This window comes from Dromiciops gliroides, chromosome 4, assembly GCF_019393635.1.
Source record: "Dromiciops gliroides isolate mDroGli1 chromosome 4, mDroGli1.pri, whole genome shotgun sequence".
Lineage (NCBI taxonomy): Eukaryota > Metazoa > Chordata > Mammalia > Microbiotheria > Microbiotheriidae > Dromiciops > Dromiciops gliroides.
In genome coordinates this window covers 151,878,329-151,896,994 of record NC_057864.1, presented here as the reverse complement: position 1 = coordinate 151,896,994, position 18,666 = coordinate 151,878,329, and the positions used below count along the sequence as shown (strand labels likewise).

The 18,666-nt window shown below is 38.5% G+C and overlaps 1 protein-coding gene across 1 annotated transcript in view; it reads left to right on the top strand.

Moving 5' to 3' along the window:
• The window catches only part of LOC122754715 (insulin-like growth factor 2 mRNA-binding protein 1), a 168,789-nt gene that overhangs the window by 10,893 nt on the left and 139,230 nt on the right, over positions 1 to 18,666 (top strand).

The following is an 18,666-nucleotide window of genomic DNA, read 5'->3' as shown; positions in this document are numbered from 1 at the left end:
TGGTGGAGCTGTGAGCTGATCCAACCATTCTGGAGAGCAATTTGGAATTATGCCCAAAGGGCGATAAAGCTGTGCATACCCTTTGACCCAGCAATCCCACTTTTAGGTCTTTTGCCCAAAGAAATCATGGAAGGGGGAAAGGGACCCACATGTACAAAAATATTTATAGCTGCTCTTTACGTGGTAGCAAGGAATTGGAAGTTGAGGGGGTGCCCATCAATTGGGGAATGGCTGGACAAGTTGTGGTATATGAATACAATGGAATACTATTGTGCTGTAAGAAATGATGAGCAGGAAGAGTTCAGAGAAACCTGGAGGGTCTTACGTGAGCTGATGATGAGTGAGATGAGCAGAACCAGAAGAACATTGTACACAGTATCATCAACATTGAGTGTTGACCTACTGTGATGGACTATATTCTTCTCACCAATGCAATGGTACAGAAGAGTTCCAGGGAACTCATGATAGAAGAGGATCTCCAAATCCAAGAAAAAAAAAGAAAGAAAGAACTGTGGAGTATAGATGCTGATTGAACCATATTATTTCTTTTGTTTTGGGTGCTGTTGTTTTTTTTTTCTATTTTGAGGTTTTGCATCACTGCTCTGATTCTTTCTCTTGTAACAGGATTAATGCAGAAATAGGATTAATGTTATTATGTGTATATATATGTGTGTGTATATATATATATCTATATGTATATGTATAGATATATATAGATATAACCTATATCAGATTACCTGCTGTCTAGGGGAGGGGGGAGGGAGGGGAGGGAGGGAGGGAGAAAAATCTGAAATTGTAAAGCATGTATAAACAAAAGTTGAGAACTATCTTTACATGTAACGGAAAAAATAAAATATCTCAAAAAAAAAAAAAAGAAAAAGCTGATTTGGGAAGTGAAAAGCTACTTAAAAAAAAAAAAAAAAAAAAAGATCAGGGGTGAAACAGGGATGTCCATTATCACCCCTATTATTTAATATTGTACTAGAAATGTTAGCTTTAGCAATCAGAGAAGAGAAAAGAATTAAAGGAATTAGAATAGGCAAGGAGGAAACAAAACTATCACTCTTTGCAGATGATATGATGGTATACTTAAGGAGTCCTCGAGAATCAACTCAAAAATTACTTGAAACAATTAACAACTTTAGCAAAGTAGCAGGATATAAAATAAATCCACATAAATCATCAGCATTTCTATACATGACCAACAAAGTCCAGCAGCAAGAGATAGAAAGAGCAATTCCATTTAAAGTAACAGTAGATAATATAAAATACTTGGGAGTCTACTTGCCAAGACAAACCCAGGAACTCTATGAACACAACTACCAAACACTCTTCACACAAATCAAATCAGATCTAAATAATTGGAAAGATATCAATTGCTCATGGATAGGCAGAGCTAATATAGTAAAAATGACAATACTGCCTAAATTAATTTACTTATTTAGTGCCATGCCAATCAGACTACCTAAAAATTATTTTATAGAGCTAGAAAGAATAATAACAAAATTCATCTGGAAAAACAAAAAATCAAGAATATCCAGGGAAATAATGAAAAAAAACTCACAGGAAGGTGGGTTAGCGGTACCAAACCTGGAGCTTTACTATAAAGCGGCAGTCATCAAAACTATCTGGTACTGGCTAAAAAATAGAGTGGTAGATCAATGGAATAGGCTAGGCTCAGGAAATGCAGTAGTAAATGACACTAGTAATGTAGTGTTTGATAAACCCAAAGACTCTAGCTTCTGGGATAGGAACTCAGTATTTGACAAAAACTGCTGGGAAAACTGGAAGATAGTATGGCAGAAATTAGGCATAGACCAACATCTTACACCTTATACTAAAATAAGGTCAAAATGGATACACGATTTAGACATAAGAGGTGATACCATAGGTAAATTAGGAGAGAAAGGAATAGTCTACCTATCAGATCTTTGGAAAGGAAAACAGTTTTTGACCAAACAAGAGATAGAGTATATTATAAAATGCAAAGTGGATGATTTTGATTACATTAAATTAAAAAATTTTTGTACAAACAGAAGCAATGCATCCAAAATTAGAAGGGAGGCAGAAAGCTGGGAAACAATTTTTGAGGCCAGTGCTTCTGATAAAGGCCTCATCTCTAAAATATATAGGGAACTAAATCAAATTTATAAGAACCTAAGTCATTCCCCAATTGAGAAATGGTCAAAGGATATGAACAGGCAGTTTTCTGATGAAGAAACCAAAGCTATCTATTCCCATATGAAAAAATGCTCTAAATCTCTAATGATTAGAGAGATGCAAATAAAAACAACTCTGAGGTACCACCTGACACCTATCAGATTGGCTAAAATGACAAAAAGGGAAAATAATAAATGTTGGAGAAGCTGTAGGAAAATTGGAACACTAATCCGTTGTTGGTGGAGCTGTGAACTGATCCAACCATTCTGGAGAGCAATTTGGAATTATGCCCAAAGGGAGATAAAGCTGTGCATACCCTTTGACCCAGCAATACCACTTTTGGGTCTTTTTCCCAAGGAGATCATGGAAGGGGGAAAGGGACCCACATGTACAAAAATATTTATAGCTGCTCTTTACATGGTGGCAAAGAATTGGAAGTTGAGGGGGTGCCCATCAATTGAGGAATGGCTGGACAAGTTGTGGTATATGAATACAATGGAATACTATTGTGCTATAAGAAACGATGAGCAGGAGGAGTTCAGAGAAACCTGGAGGGTCTTGTGTGGGCTGATGATGAGTGAGATGAGCAGAACTAGAAGAACATTGTACACAGTAACATCAACATTGAGTGTTGATCTACTGTGATGGACTATATTCTTCTCACCAATGCAATGGCACAGAAGAGTTCCAGGGAACTCATGATAGAAGAGGATCTCCAAATCCAAGAAAAAAAAAGAAAGAAAGAACTGTGGAGTATAGATGCTGATTGAACCATACTATTTGTTTTTGATGCTGTTGGTTTTTTTTCTATTTTGAGGTTTTCCATCATTGCTCTGATTTTTTTCTCTTATAACATGACTAATGCAGAAATAGGATTAATGTTATTATGTGTGTGTGTGTATATATATATATATACATACATACATATATATATATACATACATACATATATATATATATATATATATATATATATAAATATAACCTATATCAGATTACCTGCTGTCTAGGGGAGGGGGGAGGGAGGGGAGGGAGGGAGAAAAATCTGAAATTGTAAAGCTTGTATAAACAAAGGTTGAGAACTATCTTTACATGTAACGGGAAAAAAAATAAAATACTTTATTAATTTAAAAAAAAGAGGAAGATGAGGGAGAAAAAAACATCAAAGCCAATCAATACTTTTTTAAAAAATCTGACTTTTTATTGCAACATTTCACATCTTTGGAAACCCACCTCTTCAAAGGAGTAGGGGGAGGTGTTAGTCTGTCAACAAAGATTTATTTAGTTCTTACTATGTGCCAGGAATGGTATCTTCTAATACATCTTCTTTTGAGCCTAGCTTGGTCTTTATAATTTTGCAACATCCAGTTTTGATTATATTGTGGTCATTATTCTTTACATTTACATTATTATAGTCATTGTGTCTATTTTTTCCTGACTCTGCTTTGTTAGTTTATATAAGGCTTTCTATACATCTATGTATTGATCATCTTTGTTGTTTCATACAGCATAGTAATATTCCAATATTTCTTTACCACCATTTGTTTAGTCATTCCATAATCAAAGCATATGGATACTTTAATCATTTTATTTGCACTATTCCAAATTGCTTTCCATAATGCTTTGATCAATTCACAAGCCTACCAACAATGCATTAGTATGCCAGACTTTCTTTTTTCTTTTTTTGTTTTGTTTTGTCTTTTAGTGAGGCAATTGGGGTTAAGTGACTTGCCCAGGGTCACACAGCTAGTAAGTGTTAAGTGTCTGAGGCCAGATTTGAACTCAGGTCCTCCTGAATCCAGGTCCGGTACTCTATCCACTGAGCCATCTAGCTGCCCCATGCCAGACTTTCAACAACCCATCCAACAAGAATAGAGTAGATATTATGAGGAAAAGCAAATTGGCAAGATGATGATCCCAGGAGAAAAGCCCCATATTTAAGTGAACTTTGTGAGTACCCTATGAAAAGGAAGAAAGAACCAACCAAAACTAGAAGCTGTGAGTTACCACTTTGCCACATGTATTCTATAAATTTGAGCTCTTTCCTCCGTGAACTCTTTATGTACTGGTGGGAGAGTATATCAAAGACTTTGGGTTGTGTATAATATTTTATACTAACTATACCACCATTTATTTACACTTACATTTGGTTGACTAATTGATACTGATGGATAATCGATGAGAAAAGCACATGGATAGATACTCATGAGCTATTGTCCTAGAAAAGTACCCCTAATTAGAACAGTAGCCAACCATCCAATTCCAATGGGAGTAGCTGTAGAGTATGTGCCAAATATACTTGTCTTCCCCATTTAGAACATATAGTCCTCATAAGAAGGAATCACTTCATTCTTTGTACTTACATCCCCTAAACTTAGTATAGTTCCTGGCACAATAATCAGTGCTTAATAAATGCTTATTGATTGATTAGAAAGCTAGTAGGCCACATCTAACATCTTGTACACTGCCCAGAAAGATTAAAAAAAATGGACATTTAAATAACATAGCAGACGATCAAGAAAATGACCTATGCCTCCATCTGTCTGATTCAAGTACCAACTCATTTTCTTCAAGGATCCTAAAACTGTTTCTAGTGAGAACTAAATAAATGAGGCTTTTATATTCATGTCTAAATGCTACCCAATCCTCCTTTTAATTTAATTTGCTCATCAAAGCACATACACCCACATAACCTATTAGGCAAGCAGTAGTTTTCTTAAAAAGGCAGCTTTAATTTGAAAGGAAGAATTGGGTTGCAAACAGGACACTAGATTTGGAGTCAGAGGACCTGAATTTGAATCTCTACTGTTATTTTTCTACCTGTGTTGCCTTGAATATATCACTTAATCTTTCTGAGCTTAAAAGGCCTTATCTCTAAAATGAGAGGGTTCAACCAATTAACCTTTGAGATTACTTGCAGTAAGACACTTGACACTTACTAGCTCTGTGACCCTGGGCAAGTCACTTAACCCTCACTGCCCTGCAAAAGAAAATAAATAAATAAGAGATGACTTCCAGTAATAGCTCCTATAAAATTGCAGGCCACTGATAGAGAATTAGAAGGAACCTCAGAGGACATTTAGTCCTATCCTCATTATAGAAGAGGAAACCAAAGTTAAGTGACTTCCCCAAGGTCATACTGGCAGGAAACATCAGAGGTGTGCTTTGAATGCAAGTTCTCTGACTCCAGAATCTGCTTGTTATGGGCCCTGGGTATCTCAGAAATTTTCTGGGGGGAATGAAAGAACTTTTTCCTTGAAGAACTAAACCAAAGGACAGACACACCTAAAGAGATAAGCAGCATCTGATCTGGACTGAGATAACTCCAGGACCACCACTCTTCATTCTAGTCTCCCCCACCCCTTGAGGAGATAACTCTATTAGGTTTGGCTGCTGCCTAAGTGGTGCAAGGGGACAGAACAACCGCCCCTCACCAGACTGTTTCCAACCCACCACCCAATAAGGGAACTTTCCACAGTTAGATGATCACCCCATCAGACCACCACCATCAGTCCTCTATAAAAGTATCTGCCTGTCTCCTACTTGAGAAGATAGGTATCTCAGAGAGCCACGCCTCTGTGCCATGCCTTCTCCCCATGAGAAGACCAAGTACTTTTCTCTTGGTTTCCTTTCCCTAGCACCTAAATAAAATATTATTTTTTTCTAATTGGATTTGTTTCCAAGAGGGTGTAATTCTTTTTTTTTTTTTTTTTTGGCAGGGCAATGAGGGCTGAGTGACTTGTCCAGGGTCACACAGCTAGTAAGTGTCAAGTGTCTGAGATCGGATTTGAGTTCAGGTACTTCTGAATCCAGGGCCAGTGCTTTATCCACTGCGCCACCTAACTGCCCTGAGGGTCTAATTCTTTAAAGAGGAATTCCTAAGGACCCATACTCTAAACCCCAAACAATTTGCTCATAACACTGCTCTTTCCACCGCTCATACCAGATTTTTCCATCTTTTTTGAAGTTTTCCCCTCTTCTGTCTTCCAATTCCAGACTTACCCAGGGTCACACAGCTAGTAAGTGTCAAATATCTGAGGCTGGATTTGAACTCAGGTCCTCCTGAATCCAGGGCCAGCGCATTAACCACTGTGCCACATAGCTGCCTCCCCCACCTTTTACTTAGAGTTAAACGTTTACCCATCTTAATTCTGCCTCTCTGGAAATCTTAGTTACACATTTTTAGTTGTTTTTAGATGGACCCCCATTTCTCTTCCCACACCTCCCTATTTATAGTTTTCACATGTTGGTAGGTTTGCTGCAGACTTCTCAAAAACTAGAGAGAGAAATATCTCAGCACAAAAGCAGAAGTCCATGCAGTAACCATGACTGCAATCACATCAGGTTGCTGAATCTTAAAGCAGCAACTAAATAATTACTTCCTCTGTTCTTGTACAATGGAAGGGTTTCACTTAAAAATGAATCACATGCTGATGAGGAAAGATAAGAATACAGTTTGGAAAGATCCCTTTTGATAAGGTGAGGAGTAGGAATGGTAATTGTGGTCTCAAGTTTGACTTGGAAAGTCCTTAAAAAGGAAGAGAAGGGGCCATTTGAAAGTCCCTCTTTTATTTTTTTTACTTAGTACTTCCATATATATGGAATCTTTCTGGGTAGTGCACAAGTGTATTTTGTATATATATATATATATATATATGTGTGTGTGTATATATATGTATATATGTCTAAATATGTATGTGTATATATATACATGTCTAAATATGTATGTGTGTATATATATGTATATATATATATATAAAATATGTTGAAAGACAACCTGATGAAAAAGTGTCTACCCATAACCTTGACTTATCCACAAAGTTGTTGCATATATATTAATATAACCCTGGAAATTCTACTATACATAGTCTAGAAAAAGCTCAGATTTTCAGAGTTTCTCTGAAATCCATGACTCTTGAAACAGGCTGTCTACTCTAGACATCTCCCCTCCCACCCCCACATCCTCTTCCTATCTAGCATCACCCTCCTCTAATCACCCCATTTCCCTTCTCTGATAAATTCTAAGCTAAAAACTTACATGCTGAATGCTGAAGGGCAGGAGGGTATGGGGGACCATCCCATGCCAATTCCTGATATTCCAAGTAACAAATGAAGTGGGAAATCAAAAAGCTGTGCCTGAGCAAGAATGATTCCCTCCTTAAAACACTGTAATCCTCTGATATTACTCTCCCAATTCATACTGATAGTCCTCTCAGGGTTCTAGGAGTAACTCTCTGGTTGGATGTCATCACTATAACTCATGAGCCCCTACTGGTGTACTTCCCCTTAATAAACAGCTAATAGGTTACTCAATTAGATTTTTAGACAAAGTACTTACATAAATGACTAACAAGAATAGTAGTTAACAAAATTCCTTTCTCCCCACCTCTCACCCAGCAATTGGGCTTCTCTCTACCATAAATACAATCTGTTAGGGCAAGTGTAGTTGCAGACTTAGAGTACAATGAATGAATGAATCATTTATTAAGTGACTACTGTGTGCAAAGCACTAAGTGTTGGAGATACCAATAGAAAAGCAAGACAGTCCTTGTTCTCAAGGAACTCACATTTTAATGGGAGAAAAAGCACACATGGAAGATTTCAGATGTAAATTAGAGGGGAAAGTCCTATGGAAAACAGTTATTAATGCTTTTTCTTTAGTGTCATTTCTTCTGATAAAATCACATCACTTTCTAATGTTGAACTATTTAACAACTGAGGACTCTGGTGGCAAGAACTTTCCTTACTGGGTCTTTAGTAGCTATGGCTAAAGCACTTAGAGGAGCACTTGCCAGGCCTCATCTTCATTTGAGTTGGTAACTTCCCAAAATGATGGCTGGGGTCAATGAGCTGGAAACAATGCAATGCTCTTGGATTCAGGGTCCTGGCTCTAGAGAAGAGTGGTCAAAGTGGTAGTGGTGGTTTGACTTGTCTGGTACATTGCCTCCTGTCTCTCCCTCAAGGTGCCTTGGTGCCATAGCTAAGCTTACTTGTCTGCCCCATGTGTGATGGTTGGCAGTTGATGGGAATGGTAGGGTCTTTCTCCACAGGAGCTGCTTCTCTGGATGATGGCTTTGAGGTCTGAGCTGGAAGTCTGAGGGATGCTGAGGCCACCAGGGCACCTGTGCCTATCTGACTTTTAGTGTTGATCAGCAGTTGTTATTGGTGAGATTAAGGAAGGTGGATCCCCTTCCGACAATAATTTCTCCCCTCAATAATGGCTATGGGGGCTAGGCTAGAAGTAGGTCTGGTGGTTTGTGTATATGCCATCTCTCCAGCTACGATAATAATCAGATGGGTCAATAATAACAGCTTGTATTCATATAGCATCTATTATACACCACATACTTTACAAATAGTATTTCTTTTGATCCTCATACCAACCTTGGGCAATAGGTACAATTATTATCTCTATTTTACAGATCAGGAAACCAAGGCAAACAGAGGTTAGGTGATTGGCCCAAGGTCAGACAGCTATATGAGTCTGAGGCTAGATTTGAATTCAGGTCCTTCCTGACTTCAGGCCTAGCATGTGTTACCTAGACTATACGGCAAAGATTTTTTATTTTTGTTTTTATATCCTCTGCACCTAGCACCAAAAATAAAAAGTTTTTATGTCCCCAGATTTGTATATGTGGCATATAAGTAGGTGTTTAATAATATATATGTTTATTGAATATAGTAAGTGCTTAATAAATATTTATTGAATTTAATTGAACCTGTGTATCACCATGTGGGAGGCTTATTGGTTTAGCAAAATCTTACCAGGCTTGGTAAGTTTTGCTTCCTTTGTTTTTTGTTTGCTTTTTAAGGAAGGTATCCTGATATTTAACATCTCTTATCAAAAGCTGATTGTTATGGATAAAGCACCGGCCCTGGATTCAGGAGTACCTGAGTTCAAATCCGGCCTCAGACACTTAACACTAGCTGTGTGACCCTGGGCAAGTCACTTAACCCCAATTGCCTCACTTTAAAAAAAAAAAAAGCTGATTGTCACTGCTGGAGTCTATAATGGAATAATGCCTCATATTTGTATAGTCATTTACAGTTTATAAATCAAGTTCATACCCTTTATCTCATTTAGTAGCTCCTTCAAAGCAAGAGGATGAGACCACCACCAAGATTTTTCAAGGCTGCCTAAGGGACCTGCAAATTACAAAGAATCAATCATTCTGCATTCAGAGCTTCTCTAAGGAGACCTGGGTATTGAATGACCTTTGCTCACTTCTCTGTGTCATGTCTCTTGTGGGAGACTGCCAGCCTATGCAAACGGATTTTTTGCTAAATTGCTAAATTTATCACTTGCTAAATTCCATATCTCATTTGAATTGCCTTTCAGAACTCAGTGCTGGAGGGTGTCTGCATAATTGTCTTCATTCATTTGTTAAATGTAATTGTTTTTCCCCATCTTCTCTCTTCATCTTCTTGTTCTGCAGCTGGGCTCCCAGCAGATGCGATTAGTGTTCCCTGTGGCATGGCCTAGGAAGGAGCCCCTGCATCATTAAGCTTAGGATCTGTCTCAATTTCATATTGCAGGTTCTTGAAGAACATTCCATTTGAGAACTAAGCTCTCGTTAAAGGATCATTCTTTTAGAGTTTTATTCTCTCTCATTCTGCCTGTCATCTTGCTGAAACAGCCAGAGAATAAAGAGCATGGTGTTGCTCACAGAACCAAGGGTGGCACTTTTTGCTAAATTGCCAGTGCTCCCAAAGAAATTCATTCCAAATGTTTAAAGACAGTTCCATCACCAGCTGGAAAGAAGAGAAACCTTTTGTAGAAAGAAAATTGTGATGTACCCTTGAAAAGTAAAGCTGTCGTGTGGATCTCTTATGATTCCTGGATACCACTTCTTTCAGTGTTCTCAAAGTTCTTTATTTTTTCCTTCTTTTTCTTTTTTTGGAGACATTCTCCCTATATCCTTCTGGCAGTGAGGGCAGCATCCACTCATAAGCCAATCCCACCATTGATTTGCCTAGGAGTTTTGACCTGCTTCATTTCTAATCTAGGCCATTGGTATCCCCCTACTCCTGGGAGTTCACCATATTGGTGCCAAACTTGGTGTAGACAGCCAATCAGCTTAGCCCACTAAAGCTCAGAACTCCCAAGCTCAAGCTATCCACTAACGTCAGCCTTTTGGGTACTAGGAATGATAGGTTTGCATAATTGTACTTTCCTCAAAGTACCTTTTTTTTTTTTTTAAGTGAGGCAATTGGGGTTAAGTGACTTGCCCAGGGTCACACAGCTAGTAAGTGTTAAGTGTCTGAGGCTGGATTTGAACTCAGGTACTCCTGACTACAGGGCCAGTGCTCTATCCACTGCGCCACCTAGCTGCCCCATCAAATTACCTTTTAAACATAATGCCATTAATCCTCCCCATATCTTCTGATGGTAATTATTCCTGCAACCAAAAGAAAACTGAGATACATTAAAGTTGTATGTTCTTTCTAGAGCTCTTTTAACTTTCAAGTGGACCAGTCATAAAATATGCATATAATTAAAGATCTATCCAGTTCTTTCTTAAAAATGTATAGCACTTCACAATAGGTGTATGGCAGGAATTGTGTTCCTGTGCAATGCTGCTAACATTGTAGCATCAAACAGGGGCACACGAATGAATAACATTCTTTCCTTTGCCAAGACCCCCATAAAACTGCTGTGTGGGTTTGCTTAAGTCTGCTCTTGCTGTTGTATCATACTTTCATCATTCATTTAGTCTTTCTAGAGTTGTGTCTGAATGCCTGGTATAGAAATTGCCATATTGGAATATCACTCTAGGCTTAGAGCACATCAGCCCCCAAAGCTTGGAGGTCAAAAGTATTTCAGTGTAATTTTACCATGCCTATCATAGGATAGAGTAGCTCCAGGAAGATTATATCTAATTTGGACAGAGTTATACCTAGCAATTTTGGTACTTGGGATCAAGAAACCCATCTCCAGGCCCTCAAATTAACTTTCTAATTTTTTATGTGAAAATACCACAAGTATTAAGAGTGGGAGAGGGAATTAGTTACTGTAGTTGTTCACAGATGTATATTAGTAATGACAGCCAACCAGGGGCTGATTTCAATTGTTTCTAGATCCCTAAAGAAGCACATGCACTAAATATTTTAGTCCATTCAGTTTCAGTGATCTTGGCCACCTACCCCAGTTATGACTATTAATTTGGAATGGCCCCATAATGTCTGTCTAACTCTGAGTCTACAGGAAACATAACATGGCAAATTAGTTCTAGACCTGCCCCAGAGATAAGGGCTTTTCTGTAGTGGGCTTCTGAGATCCATTTGGCCCTCTTTTATTGAACTTGGGTTCTCAGAGAAGTCTTGAAACCAACCATGGCTCCCATAGGCCTTTTACATTGGGACAAACCAAGAACCAAGTTAGGTGAAATAATTTCTGCATAAGGTGTTCCCCTCCTATTCAGGATCCATAACTTAAAGGCAGTACTGGCTTCCTAAAATTCATAGCCTCTCAATGCAGACTACCCTACTGCTGAGTATATACCAGGCAGTTGTATACATCAGAATGTTTTTTGTATTATGTGCCCTGAGCATCTTAGAATGATCTAGAAAGAAACCTCTTAGGATATTCTGCTGTAACCTGATAATTTCTAAGGTCCTTATAAATCCAAAACCATGATGCTAATCCTACAGCTATAATAATATAGCCAGTCTTTTGTAGGTGTAGAGCCAGCCTATAGGGAGAGCTGGGACATAGAAAACACTTATTTCCAATATCTCCCTAAAGTCCCTGCCCTGGCACATCTAAAAGATCCAATCACTCATTCCTTAAGATAAATGCAAATGTCATTATAACTAGTGGCTCAAAGCCTATTTGTATGACTCTCCTCATTAGTAGAGACATTACTCAATGCTCTAGGCTTGTTGGAGGTGGGGATTGTCAAGAACTTAGGAGAAGAGATTCATGATCTTTTATATAATTTCAGATTCATTTTAAGTCCTTTTTCTTCTTCTTCTTCTTCTTTTGGGGGGGACAGGGCAAAGACGGTTAAGTGACTTGCCCAGGGTCACATAGCTAATAAGTGTCAAGTGTCTGAGGCCAGATTTGAACTCAGATCCTCCTGAATCCAGGGCCTGTGCTTTATCCACTGCACCACCTAGCTGCCCCTTTAGGTCCTTTAAAGGAGAGAAAGATTCTAGGAAATAGTCAACATGTCCCTATTCCCAGTTTACTACACTGGAAATTTGGGGCTATTTCCCTTTGGGTGAGATCTGATACTTTCTCTCTTGACTGAATTGAGATATTTTACTCCCAATCATAGTTTCTATGATTTCTGTTTGCTATCAGTTTGGATAAATGGGTTTGTTGGCTATTCACTATATGTATTCATTGTGAAATTGGCATTTGGTAGGGAGGGAATAAAGCTTTGTCTACACAGCTTAGGGCTGTCTTTCTTGCTAAGGGGTAGTGATCAGGAGCTCAGCTTGAACCAAAAAATGATTTCCTCTGAACTAACAATTGTAAGTGGGTCAGAAAGATATAATCCTATCCTGGTCCCCCCTCTTGCTGAGAAAAATGGGGTAGCTAGACTGTAGCCCCAACCTCCTGCTTCCCTTCCTGAGAGGAATCAAAGTCTTCCTAGAAAAGTGTCAGCAGAAAAGACTAGAAAAAAAGCTATTGACTATCTATTCAGTCTTCCCTTTGAGCTACATCTAGACTGACTCATGTGGACACACATAACCTACATGGGCAATACATACCATGCTTTATATCATATAGGAGGGCTAATACATTAACCAACAATTCTGGATTCAGGGAAGGATGTAGCTCACACTCACAGTGAACATGCCTAATTATAATTTATTGTTATTAAGAAAAAAGATGAAAAGATCTGTGACATAGTCAGTTCCTCCTTTTTTCCTAATTCAGGATATGCCATAGTAGAAGTGTGTTGGTTCTATCAGGACTTCAGATTGATTTGAGTGCCTCCTGAACACTGGCATTTGGACTCTTTCAAACTCAAGGAAACTGGGACCTTTGCAGGCATAAATCTTGAGTAAACAGACCTTAAGCCCCTTTGAATACACCTATCATGAGTGAGGTAGATAATAACAGCCACAGAGGTAGAAAAATTTTTTTGATATTCAGTAGGCATACATCTGCTCTCTAAGAAAAGGGACCTAGTGCAACATGATTGCCTTACGTTATCATCTATTGTTGTTGTTTATGTCTTATATTAGTTTCAGTAACATAGAAGAATTTGGGGAAGGGGTGGGACTAGAAACAAGGTTGTTAAATTTGTAAAGAGAAAGGAGGACCTTGAGCATAGGGTGTTGTGTATTGTTTGATTGGGGAAGGAGAGAACCATGGTGGTATTTCCTAGGTAGCCAGGGAGCAACATGAGGACACTATGGACTTGAGACAAAGATTGTAAGATATAGAAGTAAAAGGAATTTTAAAGCTCAGGTAATCCAGATACCTCATTTTACAAATCATAGGAGCACAGAGTTAAAATAGGAAAGGACCTTAGAAACTGTTAAGGGCTAAAATTCTAGCTAAACTGTCTAAAATATCTAATGAGTGGTCGCCAATAAATTATAAGCTTTAGCAAGAGTTAGACTTTTAAGCATTTATTAAGGAGAATAAGAATTTGGTAAAGAGAGAGAAAGGCCTAGATTCCTATCTATTAAAGGGAGAGCACATTTCTAGCTCCGCTCTCCACCAGAGTCCAAAGGCAAGAGAGTGAGACCAAGCGCCAGTCTCTTCCTTCCTCCTCCCACTAGCCCGCATCACTTCCTGACGCCAAAGAAAAGACTCCTGGTCTTGCCCTCAAAGACCTTCGCTTCATGGGCGGAACTCTTCTACAGTAAGTCTCCAGCAGGTGGCATTATTCCAATCGTTACAAAACCATCTGGAAGATAGCAGAGTAAAGGCATGGACTTACCTGAGCTCTCTCAAATTTCTTTCAAACAATTTTAAAATAATGTGTCAAAATGAATTCTGGAGTGGTAGAACCCAACAAAAGGATGGGATGAAACAATTTTCCAGACTAAAACAACTTAGAAGGTCAGTAGGAAAGATCTATCTCACTGTGGTGAGAGTAAAGTGCAGTCCAGTGCAGGCTGTGCCCTGGCAAGCTAACAGCAGGCCTTGAGGGCTGCTGAATGGACAGTGGTGGTTTCCAGAACTCTCAGTCCATAGACAGTAAGAGGATCAGACAATTGGTCAGAAGGAAATTACAGGAGACCCTTTGCTGGCATTGGGTATGGGACTCTGTTGCATTGCCTATACACATTTCCAGGTGAGGATGGCCACAAGGAGCCCAGGAGTGTGCAGCTGCAGGGGAGTGGGGATCCTAGTCACAGTTCCAGGGTGGAAAAGAGTGCTTGCAGTAGCTCACAAACCAGTGCACAGGGCAGAAGGACAGTGACCACAACTCTCCTTAAATCATACCACCTTGGAAGAAGTGAAAATTTAAGGTTCTCAGAGCAGCAAGAAAGGTCTGAAGGTTGGAATAGTGCCCCCCTACATCCTGGGGATTATAACCCAATTTTAACATAAAGCTAAAAGTCAATAAATAGGAAGGACAAATGAGCAAATAACAACAATAGAATGAACCTGATCACAGAAACATACTATAGTGACAGGGAAGATCAAAACACAAACTCAGAAGAAGACAACAAAGTCAAAGCTACTATATCCAACACACCCTCCCCAAGAAAATTGTGAATTGGTTTCAGACTCAAAAAGAATTCCTCAGAGAGCTTAAAAAAGGACTTTAAAACTCAAATAAAAGAGGTAGAGGGAAAGTGGAAAAAAATAGATGAAAGTGATACAAGACCATCATGAAAAAGGAGTCAACAGCTTAGTAAAGGAGGCACAAAAAATAGTACTCAAGAAACTGTTTAGAAACAGAATAGGCTGAATGGGGTGGGGGGAGGTACTAAAGCTCATTGAAGAAGATAATTGCCTAAAAATTAGAATTGGGCAAATGGAGGCTAATGACACAGTGCGGCATCAAGAAAGAATAGAACAAAATCAAAAGAATGGAAAAAAATAGAAGAAAATGTGAAATATCTCATTGGATAAACAACTGAACTGGAAAATAGCTCCAGGAAAGAAAATTTAAGGATTATTGGATGACCTGAAAGCCATGATCAAAAAAAAAAAAGAGTCTAGATATCACATTTCAAGAAATTATCAAGGAAAACTGCCTTGATAGTCTAGAATCAAAGGGTAAAATAGAAATGAAAAGAATCCACCAATCACCTCCTGAAAGAAACTCCAAAATGAAACCTCCCAGGAATATTAAAGACAAATTCCAGAGGTCCCAGGTCAAGGAGAAAATATTGCAAACAGCCAGAAACAATTCAAGTATTGTGGAGCCACAATCAGGATGACACAAAATTTAGCAGCTTTTACATTAAAGGATTGGAGGGCTTGGAATATGATATTCCAGAAGGCAAAGGAGCTAAGATTATAACCAAAAGTAACCACCCAACAAAACCAAATATAATCCCTCAGGGGAAAATAGATATTTAATGAACTAGAGGATTCTCAAACTTTCCTGATGAAAAGACTGGAGCTAAATAAAAAATTTGGTTTTCAAATACAAGACTAAAGAGAAGCACAAAAAGGTAAATAGGAAAGAGAAATCCATAACACTATCCATCTCATTCTCTGCCATCTCCTTTTCCTTTTGCCTTCAATCTTTTCCAGCATCAAGATGTTTTCCAATGAGTCCCATCTTCTCATTATGTGGCCAAAGTATTTAAGCTTTAGCTTCAGTATTTGACCTTCCAATGAATGACCTGCATCAATTTCTTTAATTATTGACTGATTTGATCTCCTTGCTGTCTAAGAGACTCTCAAAAGTCTTCTACAGTGCTATAATTCAAAAGCATTAATTCTTCCATGCTCAGCTTTCCATATAGTCCAACTTGCATGGCCATGCATCACTACTGGAAAAACCAAGCTTTCACTATATGGACCTTTGTTGGCAAGGTGATATCTCTGCTTTTTAAGTATACTGTCCAGATTTGCCATCACTTTCCTTCTAAGGAGCAAGTCTTTTGTTTTTTGTTTTTTTAATTTCATGACTGCAGTCTCCATCTGTAATTATCTTTGAACCCAAGAATATAAAATCTGGCACTGCTTCCATTTCTTCTCCCTCTATTTGTCAGAAAGTGATGGGATCAGTTGCCAAGACTATAGTTTTTTTATTTTTTACATTAAACTTCAAGCCTGTTTTTACAGTTTTTACTCCTTCACCCTCACCAAGAGGCTTCTTAATTCTTCTTCACTTTATGCCATCAGAGTGGTAATTCTGCTAGCTAAGCTTTAGCAATATGTGAACTGAGAAATACCAGAAGAGAGGGCTGTTTTTTGAAAGGGCAAAGGAACTAGAGACCAAATTGCCAACATTCGCTAGATTATGGAGGAAGCCAGAAAGTTCTAGAAAAACGTCTACTTCTTCATTGACTACACTAAAACCTTTGTGTGGATCACAACAACATCTGGCAAATCGTAAAAGAGGTGGGTACCAGATCATCTTGCTTGTCTCCTCAGGAGCCTGTATGTGGGCCAAGAAGCAACAGTTAGAATGACTGATTAGTTTAAGATTGGAAAAAAAGTACAACAAGACTGTATACTGTCACCTTATTTATTTAACTTAAATGCAGAATACATCACATGAAATGCTAGGCTGGACAGATCAAAAGCCAGAATTAAGGTTACTGGGAGAAATATCAGCACTCTCAGATGTGCAGATGATACCAATCTGATGGCAGAAAATGAAGAATTAAGAAATATACATTCATATACATACACATATATAAATACATATGTACATACTGTAAAGGGGCTAAAATTCTAGCTATACTGTCTAAAATATCTAATGAGTGGTCGCCAATAAATTATAAGCTTTAGCAAGAGTTAGACTTAAGCATTTATTAAAGAGAATAAGAATTTGGTAAAGAGAGAGAGAAAAACCTGATTCATCTATCTATTAAAGGGAGAGAGCATTCCTGGCTCTGCTCTCCGACACAGTCCACACAAAAGAGAGCGAGTCAGGGCGCCAGTCTCCCCTTCTTCCTCCCACAAGCAAATGTCACTTCCTGACGCCAAAGAAAAGACACATGGTCTTGCCCTCAGAGACCTTCACCTCATGGCGGAGCTTTTCTACAGTAAGTCTCCAGCAGGTGGCGTCATTCCAATCGTTACAATACATACATGTATATATCAACCAACCATTCCACCGATAAAGTATCTTATTTAATCAGATCTTGGAAGCTTGGAATCATGCCTGTCAGAGAATAAGGACCCCAGAAAGATTTTACACCCCGCCCCCCCCACACACATACACACCTTCTGATAGAGCCATAACTAGCCATTTGGGGGCCTGGAACAAGAAAGTGGCTTGGCCTGGGTCATGTCTGGTTATCATGGGAAATTAGGTACTCCAGGTCTTTTGCTTCCTATTTTATAGGCTTGTTGTAAGGAAAAGACTCTATAAATGTAAGTTATTATTCAATTTGTGCAAGTTTCCAATTAGCTCTTAAGCTCTTAATTCATTGCTTATATTACTTTAGCTTACTTCCTAAGACTCTAGCATAGGAGAAAAACATTTTTAGTGGCAGCATGTTGAAGGGGGCAAAGCACTAGACTAGAAGACAGGAGTTGGGTGGTCTTGGGCAAGTTTATGGATCAATCAATCTGGTCTGCAATGTCCTCATCTGTAAAAAGAGGAGGTTAGGCTGGGTGATACATAATAGTCTATGTTTCTGTGACAAGATATTCTTTTTGGAGTGAAATCTATTTAACTTTACTTTAGCTTGCCAGGAAAACTGGGCTTAAGTCCTGCCTCTGGCATTTACTGTTTGTATACCATGAGCAAATCATTTAATCTCTCAGTGCTCTAGACTCTGAGACTCTAGGACTCCAAGTTGTAGAGAAGGTACTGATCTATACTGAGAGAGGAAGTTGACTCATCTGCAAGTTTCCTATGGAACTAAAATCCCAGACCCATTCCTTATCCCTATTCCTTAGCAAGTCTACCCACAAATATTCATTCTAGTTTGCTTCAAAACTTCGGTCAATGTTTAGGATCCTTATAATTTGCCTTTTGAACCAGTCAAGCTACTTTTTTCAGTCACTTCCAGGCTGTGGATGATTCCACTCAACCCCAGTATAGCATAAAGGAACCTTTTTGGGCACATTACAATTTTCTGGACAGTCACTGCCAATAACCAAACAGAACTTCTCTCTTGCTGTTCCCTGAGTGAATTGAGGAATGAATGGCCCAGGGATACTGCTTTTATTCCAAAAAGGGGAGAGGGTCAGATCTAAACACATGAAAGAGCTTTTCTCAGTCTTCTTAATATTAAGCAGCGAATTTCTGAAATAGGATTAATGTTATTATGTGTATATATATGTGTGTGTATAAATATATATATATGTATATGTATATAGATATATAGACATAACCTATTTCTGCATTATAAGAGAAAAAATCAGAGCAGTGATGAAAAACCTCAAAATAGAAAAAA